The following is a 19946-nucleotide window of genomic DNA, read 5'->3' as shown; positions in this document are numbered from 1 at the left end:
AACAAGGTGGGGGGTCCACTGCCATTTTGTTGGTGCCTCCCAGTCCCCCTTGATCCCACCATCCCAACAAATAATATTCCATTATTTTCTTTATCCATTCATTTATCGGTGGACACAGGCTGCTTCCATAATTTGAGAATTTGGCTACTGTAAATAATACTGTAATAAACATGGGGGTACATATATCCCTTAAAATAGTGTTTTCATACTCTTTGGGTAAATACCCAGTAATCAAGGAGTGCTGTTTATCATAACAATAAAAATCAGCTGTGTGTTTGTCATCTGAGAGGGCTTATGTGCCCCCAGTTTATTTGGAAGGTGATTCTAGAGACAGAAATGAGGGAACAGGGAGAAAGAGAAGACTGAGAAGCCAAAATAAGAGTAGAATCTGATCACCTCTGAGAGCAATAAGCCCTTAAGTCTGCCACCTGAATAGTTTACACTATTGTTCACTGAGGCTGAAGATGGGAACAGAACCATTAGAGAAGCTCCAGAAGGAGTAAAAACAAAAACAAAACAAAAAAAAGAAGGCAAAGAGATGCAAGGTACCTGCTCAAAGCAACATGCTATCAGCTTCAGCTGATTCTGCATTTGCATTGAATCGTCCACTTCAAGTGCTGCTGAAATCAGAGGTGGCCTGAGGGGACATATTATGGGACTCCTGATATAATACCTATCAGTAAATAAATGTTTAAATAAATTATGGTATATCAGTAATATGGAAGATGATGCAGCCATTTAAAAATGAGATATATATATTGACCTAAAAAGATGTCAATAATATATTAGTAAATAAACTGTAGAACAACCTATATACTCATTATCTTACCTTTAAAATTAAAAACATTGTGTGTGACTGTGTGTGTACGTGCAAATTTATTCTATATCCTGTGTGAATATAATGTCCAGAAGAATACATACCAAATTGTTATTTGCTAACTCAGAAATTGGGAGTGCAAGGAGGAAATTATTAAACATGTTTTTGAACAAGTCCACATTGTCTAAATTGTTGCCTCAAAAATTGCATTACTTATTTTTTTAAAAAATATAATTAATGAAGGGACATTAAAAGTCAACTACTACATTCATATTTTGAACTTTATTCCCACTTTATTCCTTCCAGCTTCCTCTGGAAGGATATCTGTTGTATTACTAGACAATCATAATTGTTAACCACTAGTAAAAATCACTCTACTTGCAAGCCATTATACTTTCTTTTATTTTTTCTAGTTCTACTCTTTAGATCAGCACTGTTTAATATAGCAGCCACCAGACACATATACTATTACATATCTGAAATGGACTACTCCAAATAGAGATGGGTATTTTTTTTTAAGATTTTATTTATTTGACAGAGTACAAGCAGGGGGAATGGCAGGCAAAGGCAGAGGGAGAAACAGGCTCCCCACCGAGCAGGGAGACTGATATAGGGCTCTATCCCAGGGTCCTGGGATCATGACCTGAGCTAAAGGCAGGTACTTAACTGACTGAGCCACCTGGGCACCCAGGTGCCCCTAGAGGTGGGCTTTAAGTGTAAAATATATACCAGGTTCCAAAGACTTAGTACAAAATAATGTAGATATCTCATTAATAAGTTTTTATTGATTGCATGTTGAAATAATATTTTGGGTATATTGAGTTGAATAAAATACATTAAAATTAATTTCCTTTCACTTTTTGAATATGAATACCAGAAAGTTTAAGATTACATATGTGGTTTGCATTATTGAACAGTGCTATCCTAGAAGAACATTATATTTTCTTCAAGTTAATGATTCAGTATTTATCAGTTACATTTGTATATTCTGTAATCATCTCTCAGTTGTTATCTTGGTTTCCATACTCCAGGAACTAATTGATGTGAGAAGAGTTCAGTAAAGACATACCGGGGGATCCCTGGGTGGCGCAGCGGTTTAGCGCCTGCCTTTGGCCCAGGGCGCGATCCTGGAGACCCGGGGTCGAATCCCACATCGGGCTCCCGGTGCATGGAGCCTGCTTCTCCCTCTGCCTATGTCTCTGCCTCTCTCTCTCTCTCTCTCTCTCTCTGTGACTATCATAAATAAATAAAAATTAAAAAAAAAAAAGACATACCGTTGTAGAGTTGAATAGGGCTTTGGAACATAGGAGAAGGTGCTTTCCCTAAAAGAGCTATCATCAGAAGGAAATACTATAGAGGATTTGGTGATTAACGTATAATTAGTGTTAAAAGCAACAAATTCAAGAAGTGTAGATTAGAAGTCAGAACACACAAGTTAAGAAGGGAGTGGGTGGTAATTAGGTTGAGGCTATAAACTTAAATTCCTTCGTTAGCAGGAATACAAAGATAGTAGCTCTGGTTATCTGGAGAAAAATTAAAATAAAGAGATTTAAGGATATTTTTTGTAAAGAAAGATAAAATTCCTGAGCCTTACTCCATTATTACAATCACCTTGTGTCCCCCTTTTTTCCCTTTTAATGGGCTTTTAATCAAACAATTAACAACACCAACAGTTAATAGCTTGTCTAAAGTTGAAAAATACCAAATAATTTCACCCTTTTTCAATTTGAGGCCATTGTTCAAAGCAATACAGGTGATGCAGTGCCCAACCTTGGGAGCACTATGCACATAGGCAACCCTGATTCAAGCTTGTGGATGTCTATAATGGATAGAGGTCAAGAAAGAAATAAGATTCAAGAACAGGCAATAATAGGAATAGGAATAATAGTGTCATGATATCTATTGTCTATTGTTTACCTAGTTTGATAAAAGAAAAGTTTTATAACATTGGTCTTAGCAATGATGTCTTGCAGGAAGTTCAAAAAGCACAGGAAACAAAAGCAAAAATAGTTATTGGGACCACATCAAACCAAAAAGTTTCTGCACAGCAAAGGAAATAATCAACAAAGTACAAGAGCAACTCAATAAATGGGAGAAAATATCTGCAATCCACATATCTGATAAAGGATTAATATCCAAAATATATAAGGAACTCTTACCTCTCAATCAAAAAAACATTCAATGTGCAAAGGTCATTTCTCAAAAGATGACATTCAATGGTCAATGGGTGTATGAAAAGATGCTCAATATCACCCATTTTCAGGAAAATGCAAATCAAAAACCACTATTGAGAAAAAAAAAAGAAAAGAAACCACAATTAGATATCATTTCACACCAGTTAGATGGCTATTATCAAAACAACAAAGCATAAACAAATGTTACAAGTTTGCAGAAAAATTGGACCTCTGTTCACTATTAGTGGGAACATAAAGAGGCACAGCTACTATGGAAAATGGTATGGAGATTACTCAAAAAAGGTCAAAATAGAACTACCATGTAATCCAGCTCCCGTTTTGGGTCTATATCCAGGACTGAAAAAAGAATTGAAATCAGCATCTCAAAGAGAATTCTGCACTCCCATGTTCACTGCAGCATAATTCACAATAACCAAGATATGGAAGAAACCTAAATTTCCCTTGACAAATGAATGGATAAAGAAAATGTGGCATGTACATGCAATGGACTATTATTCAGCCATTAAAAAGGAAATCCTGTCACATGAAACAACATGGATGTACCTCGAGGACAGTATGCTACATGAAATATGCCAGTCATAGAAGGACAAATACTGCATGATTCCATTTATATGAGATATCTAAAATTATTAAACTCAATGAAGCAGAAAATAGAATGATATATGCCAGGGGATAGGGGCAGGCGAAAAGAAGGGGGTGTTATTCAATAGATATAAAGTTTCAGATATACAAGATGAAAAGTTCTGGGGATCTGCTATAATAACACGGTGCTTATGGTTAAAATATGTTAAGAGGGTAGATATCTACTACATGTTTGTTACCACAATAAAAAAAAGAATGTATTGGCTTTTTCATGATTTAATCTGTGGTTTTTTTCCCAATGAAACTTATTGTTCAATGCCATTGGCATACAAATATTCAAATTAACCATACTGCTTAAATGCTTATAATGGAATTGAATAAAAACTTGGATTAAAAGATCAACAATAGCAAATTATGGAAAGAACCCAAATGCGCATCAACTGATGAATGTATAAAGAAGATGTGACATACATACATACATATATATATATGTTACACGCAGGAATATTACTCAGCCATCAAAAAAGAATGAAATCTTGCCACTTGCAACAACGTGAATGGAGCTAGAGTGTATTATGCTAAACAAAATAAGTCAGTCAGAAAAAGACAAAAACCATGTGATTTCATCATATGTGGAATTTAAGAAATAAATGATCATAGAGGGGAAAAAAAGAGATGCAAACCAAGAAATAGACTCTTAACAACAGAGAACAAATTGAGGGCTGCTAGAGGGGAGGTGGGTAGGGGATTTAATTACACTTGTGATGAGCACCAGGTATTGTGTTGCATCACTAAATCATACACCTGAAACCAATATTATACTGTATATTAACTGGAATTCTAAAACTTTTTAAAAATTGACTTTAAAATATGCATAATAAATTCACTGACTTAAAGCTAAAATATTAAAAAAAAGAAAATAAAGCTAAAATATTATTTTATTAATAGAGAAGATCATGAATTAAATTTGAAATCATTTGCTATTTCCTGTTAATGCTAAAGTTTTGTCATATCAGCAATAAGGTAAAGTTTGGTTTAGGTTTGTTTGTTTCTAGTTTTCATAGCAATTAGTATAAGGGAATGAGGAAGCATTTTTGTTTATTCTATAGAGTTTTGATCCTTCATATACAAGTATTTCCTCCTTTATTATCCCCGAGACAAAAGCGATGCCCAGAGGATCGAGATTAGGCAAAGGCATGAAGAGACCAGGCAGTAGGTACCACCATGGTACCTACTCAAATATGCTTCTTACATTGGCCTGCTCCTGGTATTGGATATTCTCTTATTTAAGATTCATGCCTTTATGTTCAGCATTGCTCATTCCCAATAATCTCCTTCAGAATTCGGTTTCCTCCACCCCCAGCAAATCTCTCTGTGAATTAGTTTAATAAGGCAAATTTATTCTCTATGTTTTAGAGTTAAGCTGCATGAAATGATTAATTAAAGTCTTAGAAATTCTCAAGGAGGGAGTTTAGAAAGGAACTGGAGATTTCCTACATCAACCTATTTCACATGTTTACCTTATAGGATGGTTTGGACTGTGAACTCCCTGCCCCAAGAGACATTTGAGCTTGGTAGCTAGAGCTAATTGCTAAGTGAAGCTCTAATAGTCCAGGAATAGGAAATGAATTTGGCATTTTGAATATAAACAATATTTATGCATAGAAAGGTTTAAAAGTAAGTTGGCATTTGGGTCAATTTTAAAACATGCACATACATAAAATCTTGAAGAAATGCATGATATATTGCAATTGAGTTACAGCAGAAAAACTAGATATTTTAGATACCAAATATTTACTTTTCTTCAATTTTCTGCTCAGTTTAGATAAAATATAAGCACATGACCCACAGTACTCAGATAATCCATTCCATTAATTTTTTAAGGGGATAGAAATAACATCTGGCTTATTTTAGAAATGATAATTTTATAAAGCTATCATGGTTTTAAATGCAGCCAATTCACTAGACTCCATTAGAATGTAATGAATAAGATTACACAATTTTTTTGTAGACTGTCTATTTAGTATAGGCTGTGTATATTATTATAGTTTGTTCTTATATTAAAGTTATGAGTAGTATAAAAACAGACTAAAGAATGGTCACATTATACATGACAATCCATCATTTTGTTTGGCCTCTTTCCCCTCCTCTCTTTACTTTCCACCCCAACTTCCTGAATTTCCCCTGGAGCTCCCAGTTCTTTCCTTTCATCTATACAGAGTGATTGGCTTCTTCAAAGTTTTGTCACTACCCAATGCCCAGGCCCATGAGCCCTAGCTCACACTCCACATGGGTTTATTAAAACATTTTTCCAGCAAAAGCAACACTTCCTGTAAGAAGAACTCTTATACTAAGTGATATGAAAACTAGAAACAAACCTAAACCAAAACAAAACTCTACCTTATTATAGTTTGTTCTTATATTAAAGATATGAGTAGTATAAAAACAGACTAACCAATAAAGTTCAGCCCTCTTGGGGGTTGTTAAGAAACTGTTAAGAACAGTTCTTGTGTATATTATTGATAACAAATTAGTTTGGTTCCATGATTAGCCCAACAAATAGGCAAAGCACACTACCACAGAATATCAGAGCTCCTCCTTGAAAACAAAGGCCACTTCTTTATATTTTACCAAAGTGCTCTTTACCCTAGCAATGCTCAATGAAAATTGCTAAACAGGTTATTTCATCACTTAGTAAAACTCTCCACCCAATGCAAGAATGAATCTCAATAAATAAAGATCCTCCCTTGACTAAAGTTATCATGAAAATCATCTCTTGTTTATAGGTTCTCAAAAAAAACCCTGATGAATAAGTTTTAAAAATATATTGTTGACCAGAACAATGGACCAAAGAGATTAAATTCAACCAATTTAACCAATTGACTTAACAAATCAGATTAAATTGAAACGACGTGTAGGGGCATCTGGGTGGCTCAGTGGGTTAAGCATGAACCCTTAATTCAGTGCAGGTCATGATCTCCGGATCATGAGACTGAGCTTCACATCAGGCTCAGCACTCAGCAGGGAGTCTTTTGGAGATTATCTCTGCCCCTCCCCCCAATGCACATGTGCCCACCAGCACATGTGTGAAATAAATAAATAAATAAATAAATAAATAAATAAATAAATAAATCAGTCTATCTTTTAAAAAAGAAATGACTTGTAAAGCCCATAATTTAGTATAAAATAAATGCATATGCACTGTAGCCTATTCAAAGAAGTAGATGATCAGACTACAGATTAGACTTGGAGTATATGACAGACTTCTTTATATATCTTTTTAATTTTATTCAGATTTTTAATTCCCTTTTTTTTAATTAATTTTTATTGGTGTTCAATTTACCAACATACAGATAAACACCCAGTGCTCATCCCATCAAGATTTTTAATTCCCATACAGTTAACATAGTGTTCTATTAGTTTCAGGTGTACAATCCTCCCCCTACACAACACACACACACACACACAGCATTCCTGCTCATTGGACATTCCCAGCAATGAGTGTAAATCACTGGCTCCCAAGACATCCCAATTCCATCTCTAAACCACCATGGCAATTAGAATGTTCTTACCTACTGTGGTGGGCAGAATAATAGCCCTCCAGAGATTTTATATGCTAATCCCTTTAATCTGTTAACATATTACTTTATGTGGCAAAGGATTTTGCATATCTGATTAAGTAAAAAAAAATTTTAAGATTTTATTTTTTATGAGAGACACAGAGAGAGATGCAGAGACATAGGCAGAGGGAGAAGCAGGCTCCCTACAAGGAGCCCGATGTGGGACTTGATCCTGGACCCCAGAATCATGCCCTGAGCCAAAGGCAGATGCTCAGCCTGGTTCTCCCTCTGCCTGTGTCTCTGCCTCTCTCTCTCTCTGTCTCTCATTAATAAATAAATAAAATCTTTAAAAAAAATATATTAGCAAACTTAACACAAAACACTAATAAATCATCACCACAATCAAATGGGATTTATTCCAGAGATGCAAGGTGGTTCAATATTCACAAAACATTAACAAGAGAAAGAATAAAAACCATATTATTAGGTCCAGACAAAGCACTAGACAAAGTACAATATCCATTCATGATAAAAAAAAAAAAAACTCAATAAAATAGGTTTAGAGAAAACACACCTCAGCATTACAAAAGCCCTAAATGATGAAACACATATAACGCGATACTCAATGGTGAAAAACAGAGCTTGTTCCCTAAGATTAGGAAAAGACAAAGATATCCACTCTCACCACTTTTATTCATTTCAGTATTGGAAGTCCTAGCCACAGCAATAAGACATGAAACGTATCCAAATTGGCAAGGAAGAAGTCAAACTTTCACTATTTGCAGATGCCATGATCCTATATATAGAAAACCCTAAAGACTCAACAAACAAAAAAAACCTACTAAAACCAATAAATGAATTCAGCAAGGTCAATTACAAAAATCCATTGCATTTCTATGTGCCGATAATGAAACAGCAGAAAGAGAAATTAAGAAAGCAATGCCAGGGCAGCCCCAATGGTCCTGCAGTTTGGTGCCGCCTTCAGCCCAGGGTATGAAAAACACTTAAGAATAAACTTAACCAAGTAGGTGAAAGATCCTTACTCTGAAAACTATAACACAATGATGAAAAAAAACAAAGATGACACAAAGAATTGGAAATATATTCCATGCTCATGGATTCAAAAACATTCTTAAAATTTCCATGCTACCCAAAGCAACCTACAAATTTAATGTAATCCCTATCAAAACACCAACAGCATTTTTTACAGAGCTAGAACAGAGAATCCTAAAATTTGTACAGAACCATAAAAGACCCCAAATAGCCAAAGCAATCTTGAAAAAGAAGAATGAAGTTGGAGGTATCACAATCTCAGATTTCAAGATATATTACAAAGCTACAGTATTCAAAACAGTATGGTACTGGTACAAAAATAGACACCGATCAATAGAACAGCATCAAAAGGACAGAAATAAACCCACACTTACATGGTCGATTAATCTACAACAAAGAAGGCAAAAATACACAAAGACAGTCTCTTCAACAAATGGTGCCGGGAAACGTAGACAACTACATTCAAAAGAATGAAACTAGACCACTACTTTAAACTACACACAAAAATAAACTCAAAATGAATTAAAGACTTAAATGTGAGACCTGAAACCATGAAATCATGAAACTGCTAGAAAATCTAAGTAGTAATTTCTTTGACATCAACCATAGAAACATTTTTCTAGATATGTCTTCTCAGGCAAGGGGGAAAAAAGCAAATATAAACCATCAAGACTCCAATAAATAAAATAAAAAGGGTTTGCACAGCAAAGGAAACCACACAAAATTAAAAAGTAACTTCATGAATGGGAGAAGATATTTGCAAATCATATATATATGATAAGGGGTGATATCCAAAATATATAAAGAACTCATACAACTCAACCCCCCAAAAAACAATCCAACTGAAAATGGACAGAGACCTAAATACACATTTTTCCAAGGAAGACATATAGATGGCTAGCGGACCCAGGAAAAGATGTTTTCAACGTAACTCATCATCAGAGAAATGCAAATCAAAACCACAATGAGACGTCATATCTGTCAGAATGTCTAAAATCAAAAAGGTAAGAGATAACAACTGTTAGAGAAGATGTGGAGCAAAAGGAATCCTTGTGCCTTATTGGTGGGAATGTAAATTCATATAGCCACTGTGGAAAACACAGAGTTTTCTCAAAAATGAAAAACAGAATTACCATATGATCCAATAATTTCACTCCGGGGTATTTACCCAAGAAAAAGAAAAACACTAATTTCAAAAGATGTATGCACCCCTATGTTTATTGCAGCATTATTTACAACAAATAGCCAGGCTGTAGAAGTAACCCAAGTGTCCATAAACAAATGAATGGATAAAGAAGATGTGGTATGCATGTGTGTGTATAATGGGATATTACTCAGCCATAAAAAAAGAATGGGATCTTGCTATTTGTAACAGATCTTGCTAGAGGTTATTAATAAGGGTATTAAGTGAAATAAGCCAGAGAGACCAATACCATCTGATTTCACTCATATGTGAAATTTAAGAACAAAGCAAATGAACAAAGAAAGAAAAAAAGAGACAAACAAAAACAGACTCTTAAATACTAAAAACAAACTGGTGGTTACCAGAGGGGAAGTGGTGGAGGGGGGGGAAGTATGTGTGAAATAGATAAAGGTAATTAAGAACACACTTATCTTGATGAACACCGAGAAATTTGTAAAATTGTTGAATCATTATATTGTACACCTGAAAATAATGTAACACCGTATGCTAATTCTATTTCTTTTTTTTTCTTTAAAGGAACACAATCTGGTTATCCAAATATCTTCTGACCAATACATTGATATAATTCTTTGGTGGCAACAAAGCCTGCTGACACACATCAAATTTTGTCCACCCTCTTATTTTAACTGCTATTGAGCATTGATGCAGAATATGCCACAACTTACTAAGCCATAATGGTGTTTAATAATCTAAGTGAGACATAAAATAAGTCATTCCTACACTTGTAGGAAATTTTCTTGAAGTTTCCTAAGATATCTGCACTTAATCACACACACGTTCTTGAGAAATCCAACATCCTCTGGTTTCTATTTCATTGGACATGTGATTAACTTTTGACCTTGCTTGCTCTTTCTCATATTCTCTGGAAGATTTTAATATCTCCTTATTCCCAGGGTTCTAAAATTTCACAATGACATGATCTGGTGGGTAGTTTGCTTTCACTGTCATTTCAGGCACTTAGCAAAACTTTTTAATCTTATTTTCTTATACTATTTCTTCTATATTTTTCTCCTTCCATGTGTCTGGTTTTTTTTTTTTTTTTCTTTTTGAGATCTTGAACCCCTTGGATTGCTTGTCTAACTTCTTTTATTGTCTCATGCTTTCCATCTTCTAGTTGTGGTTTGTTCATTTGGGTTTCGTTGTTCTATTTTCTGGGAAATTTGCTATATTAGCTTGCTACGGCTGCCATAACAAAGTGCCACAGGATGGATGTTTAAACCATAGAAACTTATTTCCTCAAAATTCTGGAGGCTGGAAGTCCAAGGTCGAGCTGCTGGTAGACTTGTCTATTCAATCAATGTACTTTGTAAACTTTGATTCATTCTCCAAACCCTTATCAGAACTGTGACAGGAACTAGTCCCTCTATCCCTTGAGGGCACGGAATGGTAAGGACCTTGCCCAGATCAACAAGCTGGGAGCAGAGGACTGCTCCGTTTCCTTTAAGCCTCCTTCTTTGCCTTGCATTGCAGAGTGAAAAAGGGGGGCGGGGGGCAGAGGGAGGGCCTTAGTATCATCCAACAAAGCAGAGCTGCAAAATCCACCAAAGGAAAAAAAGTAAAGAAACAGCTACTTTCAGGTCTTTCCTCATGAAGTCTATCCACTCTAGGGAGAAGAGGGGGGGATATTGTGCTCACCCTACCTATATTTCTTCCTTCTGTGCCCCCATCACATCACCCTCAAGGTTCCTTAATCTGAAACTGCTTTAGCCAAAGACCATCCCCCAATCCCCTAAAAATCCTGTTTTATGATTAAAGATATAATAGAAAATGCAAATACCATGAGATTGAAAATCACATTTACTTTAAATCATACAAAAGTGTGCCTGAAGATCCCTTCTTGATTGAGAGAAAAGGGAAAATTGGTCTTATTTGCATTTTATTGTATTGTTTTTTAAAAGGCAGAGAAAAGACTGGGGATGGATCCCCGGGTGGCTTAGTGGTTTAGCACCTGCCTTCGGCCCAGGGCATGATCCTGGAGTCCCAGGATCGAGTCCCACATCGGGCTCCCTGCATGGAGCCTGCTTCTCCCCCTGTGTCTCTGCTTCCCTCTCTCTCTCTGTGTGTGTCTCTCATGAATAAATAAATAAATAAAATCTTAAAAAAAAAAAAAAAGACGGAGGAGAAAAAAAAAATGCTAGCAGCACTGCAGGTATGCTGGTTCTTAAATTTTAGCCCCTTCACCATTTCGCTGGAGCCCAGTCAGTAAAAGGGGATTTGTGCTGGTGCAGGTACAGAGAAGTTTGACAAAACAACCAGAGTTACCCAGAATCAGGAAACCAAAAAGACAAAGATGGCAAATATTCTTAGAGACTGCACATCTGCTTCGTTCTTTTTATTTTTTATTTTTTATTTTTTTTAAAAATGTAAAATATTTATTATGAAGATCTTGGGTGAAGGTGTTTTCAAGTCCAGTGTTTAAAATAATACTTAAAAATAGTGTGAAAATAAAGTTTAACAACTCTTAACTACTGGGTGGGAAGGTCTTGAGTTTAAATCTCTTAGGCCACATTAAATACAACTAAGGCAAACGGTGCCACTGCAAAGAAACTATTTGGAGCAAGGATCATAGTGCAAGTTTAATTACCTCTCAATTATTAGGAAAAATAAGAGGGAAAAATACCTTCTACAAATAATCTCCCACAGTTGCATCTAGGTTTTTAGAAGCTGTCTGTAAAACGTGACATAGATTTACATATACACACATGGATTTGTGATAGAAAATGGTATAGTAATTATACAACGGAAACGAGGTTTGCATAAATGCACTGTAAAGAACATTTCAGGGACACCTGGGTGGCTCAGCGGTTGAGCATCAGCCTTCAGCTCAGGGTGTCATCTCAGGATTTCGGGATCAAGTCCTGCATCAGGGTCCCCACAGGGAGCCTGCTTCTCCCTCTGGCCTATGTCTCTGCCTCTGTGTGTCTCTCATGGATAAATAAATAAATCTGCACATTATTTTCCTTGAAGTCTTTCTGAGAAATATGTTGCAATTCTAGCTTTTCTCTTGGTTCAGACTTTCTCAGGACACTTGCTGTAATAGGTGAAAGGGATCCAATGCTGTATTTTATTCTTTTCTTTTTAGGCATGTCCCTTTCATATTCCACAAAGTCAAAAATTAACTTAGATACAACATCATCAACAACTTGATAGTGATTACTCTGTGCAAAGTTTCTGTGTTGTTCACTTAGAAGATGAGTTTCAAGATCTTCGTATTTCTGCAAGCAACATTCACAATATCCTTTTTTTTTTCTTCTCTTTCAATTGGAGCTGAACTGGGATTCCACCACCTTTATTGCCATCCGTTTGGATTCTTAGTTTAACCTGAGTTTGCTTTTGGATGCTAGATGGCTTATCTACATCAAATGGACTGGAGGGCTTCTGAATACAATAATTTATAAGAGGCATATTGGTCAGCTGAAGATAAAATGGTCTATAAAGTTGACTCGTATCTTCTACCTTTACAAAAGGTTTTTTGAGTCTACCTGTTCTTGCTTTCTGTGTGCCAATCAATACCTACTCTTTTCCCCACATCTTTTATAGAAGTGCTTGATTTCTTAAGTGAATATAGTTCTTTTTTCTTCTGTTCAATGTAGTATCTAATGTCATCAATATGAAGAACTTTTACTCCCCATGATAAAGCATTTGATAATATACTATTTGAAGGAATAAAATCATGGTCCTTGATAGCTTTCTCAACTAATAATTTTCCTCTACTCAAACACACTGAATCTGGAGATTTAAATGAACTTCCATCATGGCTGGGATGAGGTGAAGTGGTTTCTGCAGTATATGCAGATTCTGGACTTGGTACAGGAGAAATTCTTCCCAATGTTTGTGCAAATTTAGCTTCCTTTTTATTTGAAATAAGGTAACTGATATCTTTGCTAAGAAATTCTTCAACTCGCCCTCCCAGATCCTGAATGTCCTTTTGGAGTTTTTCAGATACGGTGACAGAAGGTAAGTCAATGTAAAATATTTTTCCCCAGAGTGGCTTATATTTGTATTTTCCTGGTCTGTTATCAGTTTTCATGGATTTCATAGATCTGTTTTTTTCATTTTTGACTTGGATTCCACCCTGGAAATGTCCTTTGCTGTGGATCCTCACGGCTCCGGAGTTCACGGCAGCCGCCCGGCACCTACACGCTGGGTTCGGGAGGGCGACGCGCCTGCCGGCCCCGGGCCGCCGCTCCCCTCCGCAGACCGCCACACCCACGCAACCGCGCTGCCGCGTCTCCCGTCCGGGTTTCCCGGGCCGCGTGGGACCCCAAGGCGCCGAGGAGGAAGAGGCCAGGCACGACCGAGAGGGCCGCGGCGGTTGAAGATTTCTGCTTCGTTCTTTTTAACCCGTGTGATTAAATAACTTTTACTGAGAGAGGGTAAAGATTTGGGTTAAAAAAATTTTTTTTGAGTTAAGATAAAAATAGGAAAAAAATACAGATTATGAGATTTCAAAGAGCAATTTGAACAGGGACAATTTGAACAGGGACATGTGTGGGTTTTTTTCTCTGCTAAAGAGACCTTTGCAAAGAGCTTACTTCATTAAAAAGCAAGTTTAAGAGAATAAAGCCCCACTGGAATAAAGCCATATTGGAGATAGAACTTCTGAGAGCTTGTCCTGATTCCTGAAATCCTCACGAGAAGTCACTCCTAGGAATTAAGAAGTGAAACCTTGTGACTTTGTATGTCTAAGCCTCCCCTCATCTGTAAAGAAGGACCATAATCCTTGTCTCCTAAGATTGGTATAAAGATTGAATGAGATATTACGTGAAAAGCACAATGCCAGGTACTTAATAAACTCTATGTATCTAGCTAGCTATCTGTCATATTACTTGTTAAATGACCTATTATCTTCAGATCTCTAGGAACATGACAATCTGATCCTGGATCTAAGGAGGGAAAGCTTAGCCACAGGGATTTGAAGGCCAAGCCATTGACGTCCCCTGTGAAGAGCTCCCAGCAGCCAGTGGCCATCATGAGGACACTGATGAAGGACCAACTACAGGGGTGCTGAAGATCTTCTCAGAAAATTGACCAAAACTGTCCCTGTTCTTGTTCATTTGCTTAAAGGTTCAGATTATTTCAGGAATGTGCCAAATATGCCTCTTAGAATGTTTCTAATAGGCTGGAGCCTAAACAATAGATTGGGGAAAATCGAGTCAACTTTTTGGTCCCCAACATCCCTTAAATTGTCCACGATGAAGGGGTATAAAGAATGGTCATTCAAAGCAAATTTGAATGCTGAGCACAGTGTCTATCTTCAGTTCTCTGGGAATGCCAGGGGTCTTCCTTCCATCTCTTGCTGAAAAGAGGCAATAGTGCCAAAACCGACAGATTGCCCTGGGAGGCCAAGTCACCAATGGGTTCATGAGGACTAGCTAGTCCACGTCACCATCATACATGGGGTGAGAAGACAAGTTATGCCAACTGCCTCATGAGGCTGATGCTTAGAGAACAGCCAAGAAGGGGGGCCTCCAATGTAGATGCTAAGGAATTTAAAGGAGCTTTAGGGTGAGCTAGAGCGCTGGGAGTACCAGATTCTTAAAATTTCCATTAAGGATTTACAATTCTAATTTTTACTGTGCAAGCAAATCAAATTTCCCAGAAATTTCCGGAAGATTCAGAATTATCCATGATGACCATCAGGGTGTTCTCCAGTCCAACCGCTAGTTATATACCTGACAGTACCACCCAAATTACCACCCAAATTCAGCTCCTCCTATCACGTTCTAACTTACGACCATCATTTCATATTGCTCCTCCTTCTTCCTTCTCCTCAGAGGAAAAGCCCTCTGAAAATCCTCTTGTGTGTGAAACCATAGCAAGATTTTTTTTTTCATACCAAGATTCTTAACTAGAGCAGGACTATTCACTCTAGAATATCTACAAGACTGGTGAGGTGGCCCTAATGGGTGTGGGAGGAGGGTATGGGAGACTGGAGGAGTGTATATGAAAGGCTGAAAACAACTCTTATAAAATAATTCATCCTCAGAGATGAGAAGCCCTCACATAAAAGCTTGGCCTGATAATAAAGCTTCAGTGTTAGACAGGAGGACAGATATTTCAGTGTGATTTCAGTTAGTCAGATTTTCCTCTGGCCCAATCCTCATGCTCATGATGGATTTTCCAAGGAAAATGGAGTTAAACATACAAAGAAAAAGAATTATTCATATTAAGACGACAGAAAGGAGATTTGCATCACATCGGGGAAGAAAATGAAGTGGTTTTGAGGAAGGAATCATGGTAATGTGGGCCCTGTGAATGGCATTGGCACTATACACTGTGTAGCCTCGATGATGGGAGGTAGAAGCTGGCAGTGACAGGCGGGGTTTTCCCAACATCTTCCCAAAGTCACCAGAAGGTTCTTGGCACCTTTTGCATTTACTTCACCAGAATCAGCAGTTCCAAGAGCAAATGATCATGTGCAGCCAAAGCAGAGAAGAACATGGCAAACTGGATATGAACTGAGAACACTGTACTTGTTAGCACGTGTGAGGTAGTCTTAGAGACTCTACAAATTTGGGAGGATTTCTTTGAAGGGAGCTTATAAGGCTGCCTATAAGGCAGTTGGAGATATTTATGCTATTTATGTCCTCTTTTTACCTTCAGGCTGGAACTGTCTGGGGAAATGTGGTATTTAATCATAAAACGGCTCACCAGAGGAAAGGAATCAATATCTGTTAAATGTCTCCTACATGTTGGGTACCATGATAAGTACATTTGTGTATATCTCATTCAGTCTTTACAAGAATTCTACAAAGCAGGTGATTTTAATCCTTTTAATTAAAAGTGAACAAACTGAGGTTCACAAGCTATTAACTTACCTGTCCAGGATCACATAGTTGGCCAAGATCGCACCCAGTTCAGCCGAACAGAAGGCCTTTGCTTTTACCCTTATATTTGTATTTGTGTAAGAAAAACATCTTCCACGGTACCTGCTACCAAATGGACACCATCAACGTGGTTCATTCGCTAGCCTTCTGCTTTAAGTATTGTGTCCTGAAAAGGCTCTGTTAGGATCATAATTCATCACTCTATGTAAACAAGCCAAATTTAGAGAACCATTATGTTACTTTTACAAAAACATTTTAGGTGCAGGAAAGAAAACACAAGAGAACTGTTGGCAGGTCCCAGTGACAACTGTGAATCTTATCTATGCCATCAGTGAAATTCGAGGTTTGCATTACAGTGAGTGAGAACAAAATGAACTGGCCTTGTGCCTGTGTCAGCTTCATGTCAGTGTTTTGCCTCTGGGATTTGAGAGTCCATCGGAAATGCAATCTGGTTGATTGCTTCAAGCATTCTTTGACCTTCGGGAAATAGATCCTATTTGATACAAGCACATAGTTGAGTAATCCCAGGATCTACCGCTAAAGTCTCTGCCACAGGGATGGAGTAGCACTCCTGAAGTGAACAATACTGTGTTTCGTTATGTAAAGTGTGCATAGAAAGAACACCAAGAGTATGTGTTAGTGGTCAAAGTAAATAGAGTGTGAAGAAGTCAAAAAAAACTTGGTCCCTGAGGTGTCTCACAGACATCTCGAACCCATCTTAGCCAACACTAGTCTCACCATCTTGATGCCCAGGCTTGTCCCTCTTCCTGGGGGTCCTATCTCAGTAAAAGATCTCCACCATCGACCCATTTGACCAAGCCTGAAAATTATCAAAAGTGGCTTTTCCCTCTCCCTTTCCACTCACATCTACTCAATCACTGAAACTGTTATTCCTACCATTTCTCATTATTTCTCAATCCCTCCCTTTGACGTCAACCTCACTTATACTGCCTGAATTAAAGTCAACATTATCTCTTTCCTTACTTGCAGAAAAATGTTCCAACTGGTCTTTCTTCATCCTATGTTTGACCCCATTAAGCCATTCTCCAAGGACATCAAAGGTGGTCTCATTTTTTTTAACTTTAATTGTGGGAAAATGCACAAAATTTTTTATCATTTTAACCATTTTTAAGTCTTCAGTCAATGGTATTAAATATGTTCCATTTTTCTCCCCCATTACTACCATCCACCCACAGAACTCTTTTCATCTTGCAAAACTAAAATTCCATACCATACCTATTAAACAATAACCTCCCATCCCCTCCTCCCCCTAGCATCAGGCAGCCTTCATGCCATTTTTTGTCTCTATGAATTTGACTACTGTAAGTACTACAAATAAAAGTGGAACTATACAGTACTTGCTTTTTCATGACTGGCTTACTTCATGTGATGCACTCAAGTTTTATCCATGTTGTAGTATGTTCAGAATTTCTTTTCTTTTTTAGGGTTAAATAATATTCCAGTGTGCATCTCATTTTATTTATCCTTTTACCTGTAGATAGACATTTGGGTTGCTTCTATCTTTGGGCTATGTGAATAATATGGATGTACAAATACCTCTTCAAGTCTCTGCTTTCAAATCTTTTCCATATGTACCTGGAAGTGGAACTGCTGGACATAGGGTAGATCAATTTTAATTTTTTGAGGATTTGTCATACTGTTTCCACAGCTACTGTACCATTTTATATTCCCACTAAGAGTGCACAAGTTTTCCAATTTCTCCATGGTCTCACCAACATTGTAATTTTCTGGGGTTTCGATAGTAGCCATCCTAATGCATGGTATCTCACCGAGATTTTGATTTGCATTTCTCTTATGATTAGAGATGCTGAGCACCTTATCTTATTCAGGTGCTTATTGGAAATTTGTATACCTTTTTTGGAGAAATGTCTATTCAGTTTCATTTTTTAATTATTTGGGTTTCTTGATTGTTGAAGTATAGTCTCATTTGTATCTCCCACAATAATTTTAAATTTCCAACTATAGTTCTATCAGATTCTACTTATTTATAATTTAAGGCCATGTTTAAGGTACATAGCAATTACCTTAGATAAGATAGATAAGCGTGTCCTATCTTTTAGTAGATTGTTCCTCTTATCAATATGAATTGCCAACTTACCCCTTTAAAATGTTTTGCCCTGAATTTTATTATCTACAATTCTAATTTCTATACTAGATTTTCACTGTTGTTAGTATTAATTTCCTGGTGTATTCTTTTAACAGCTTTACTGAGGTATAAATGACATATAAAAAATGACATATTTAGTGTATATAATCTGATGAGTTTGGACATATGCATACATACATGAAACTACCACCATATCCATCAACTCCAAGTTTCCTTCTGACCCGTTGTAGGATTTTGGGGGCAGGGGGTAGAGGGAGAAACACTTAACATGAGATCTGACCTCTTTTTAAATATAATTTTAATAGACTTTATTTTTTTATAGAAGCTTTAGGTTCAAAATTGAGTAAAAGCCATATCTTTTCTCGTTCCTGTATTTTCAACTTTTCAGGAATTTTTTTTAAGTGAGTCTTTTTTTTTTTTAACCATCATACAGCTGGATTTTTTAAAAATCCAATCCGAAGGACTCTGTCTTCTATTTATAAAATAAATGCCTGCACATGTGAGACTTGATGGCGAGGATTTAGGGATAAGCAAGAAAGATAAGGTTGCTGCATTGCCAGTGCCAGTTAACACATCCACATTATGATTACTGTTGCATGTGTACATGTTTCCAAAAAATTATTTTCTCTCCTGTCTTTACCATGCCTTCACCTTGTTTTTATTCTTTCCCCTTTCCTGCATCCTGTTATGTTAACCTATTTTACTTTGTTATTTTCCTTGAATGTCTTAGGACAGTTATATATTCAATTTCTATCCTTTCTGTCCTTTAATAATTGTCCTTCCTTTTTATCACATGTTCTCAAATATATTTTTCTAATATAGCTTACATTTATTCACTGTCTCTAGCTTCTTCCTGAACAAGAGAAGAAAACTAGCATAATTTTAATCCCCTCAATATTTCCTCCTTACATTGACCAGGTAACATAGTTTGAGACAATTTTACTCCCAACTTGTTACAAAACCCATCTTTTCCCTAATGTTGGTTTTAAAGTCCGTACAAGTTTTAATTCACCAGTGGGTTTTATGCTACCACCTTCTTTGCTCTCCAGTTGAAGCCATTACTTCTTGCTGGAGTATATGCACGTTAGTTCTTTCAGCAAAAGACAAATTCCAGCATCTTTTCAGTCTGATGATATCTTTAACCCTAATTCCTGATGCATAGTTTGGAATAAGAAAGTTTTGTTAAAAATATTAAAAGGCTTATTATCAGAGTTTTTTAGATTCACGTCATCTAATATTGATGAGAAATCTAATATTGTTATAATGTTCATTTTTCAGTACATCTCCAGTTGGTTTTATAGTATTCTCGTTATATCTAGCCTTCCAACTTTTAAACGTAGTGTCTAGATAAAGATTTTTTTTAGTCTTGTTATTACTTCTTGAGAATTTTTTCAACCCAAGGATTCATGTCTGCTTTTTCTCTTGGAAAATTCTTGTTCATGTACTGTTGTTCAAAATTCTGTCCTATGTATTTTAATAAGTGTATATTGGAGCTTCTGAATCTGTCTCTTTGATATTTCCCTCTTGTATATTTTTAATGCTATGTTCTTCTAAAGAGACTTTTTTAGGTTAATCTT

The 19946-nt window shown here is 36.6% G+C and overlaps 1 pseudogene; it reads right to left on the bottom strand.

Annotated features, from left to right (window-relative positions):
* Window positions 1–11987: 11987 nt before the first annotated feature.
* LOC140597841 (protein DBF4 homolog A pseudogene) lies at window positions 11988–14382 on the bottom strand (annotated as a pseudogene).
* Between the last annotated feature and the right edge of the window lie 5564 nt (window positions 14383–19946).

The sequence above is a fragment of the Vulpes vulpes genome, chromosome 1 (genome assembly GCF_048418805.1).
Source record: "Vulpes vulpes isolate BD-2025 chromosome 1, VulVul3, whole genome shotgun sequence".
In the NCBI taxonomy this organism is placed as follows: Eukaryota; Metazoa; Chordata; class Mammalia; order Carnivora; family Canidae; genus Vulpes; species Vulpes vulpes.
This window is presented reverse-complemented; position numbering and strand designations above follow the sequence as displayed.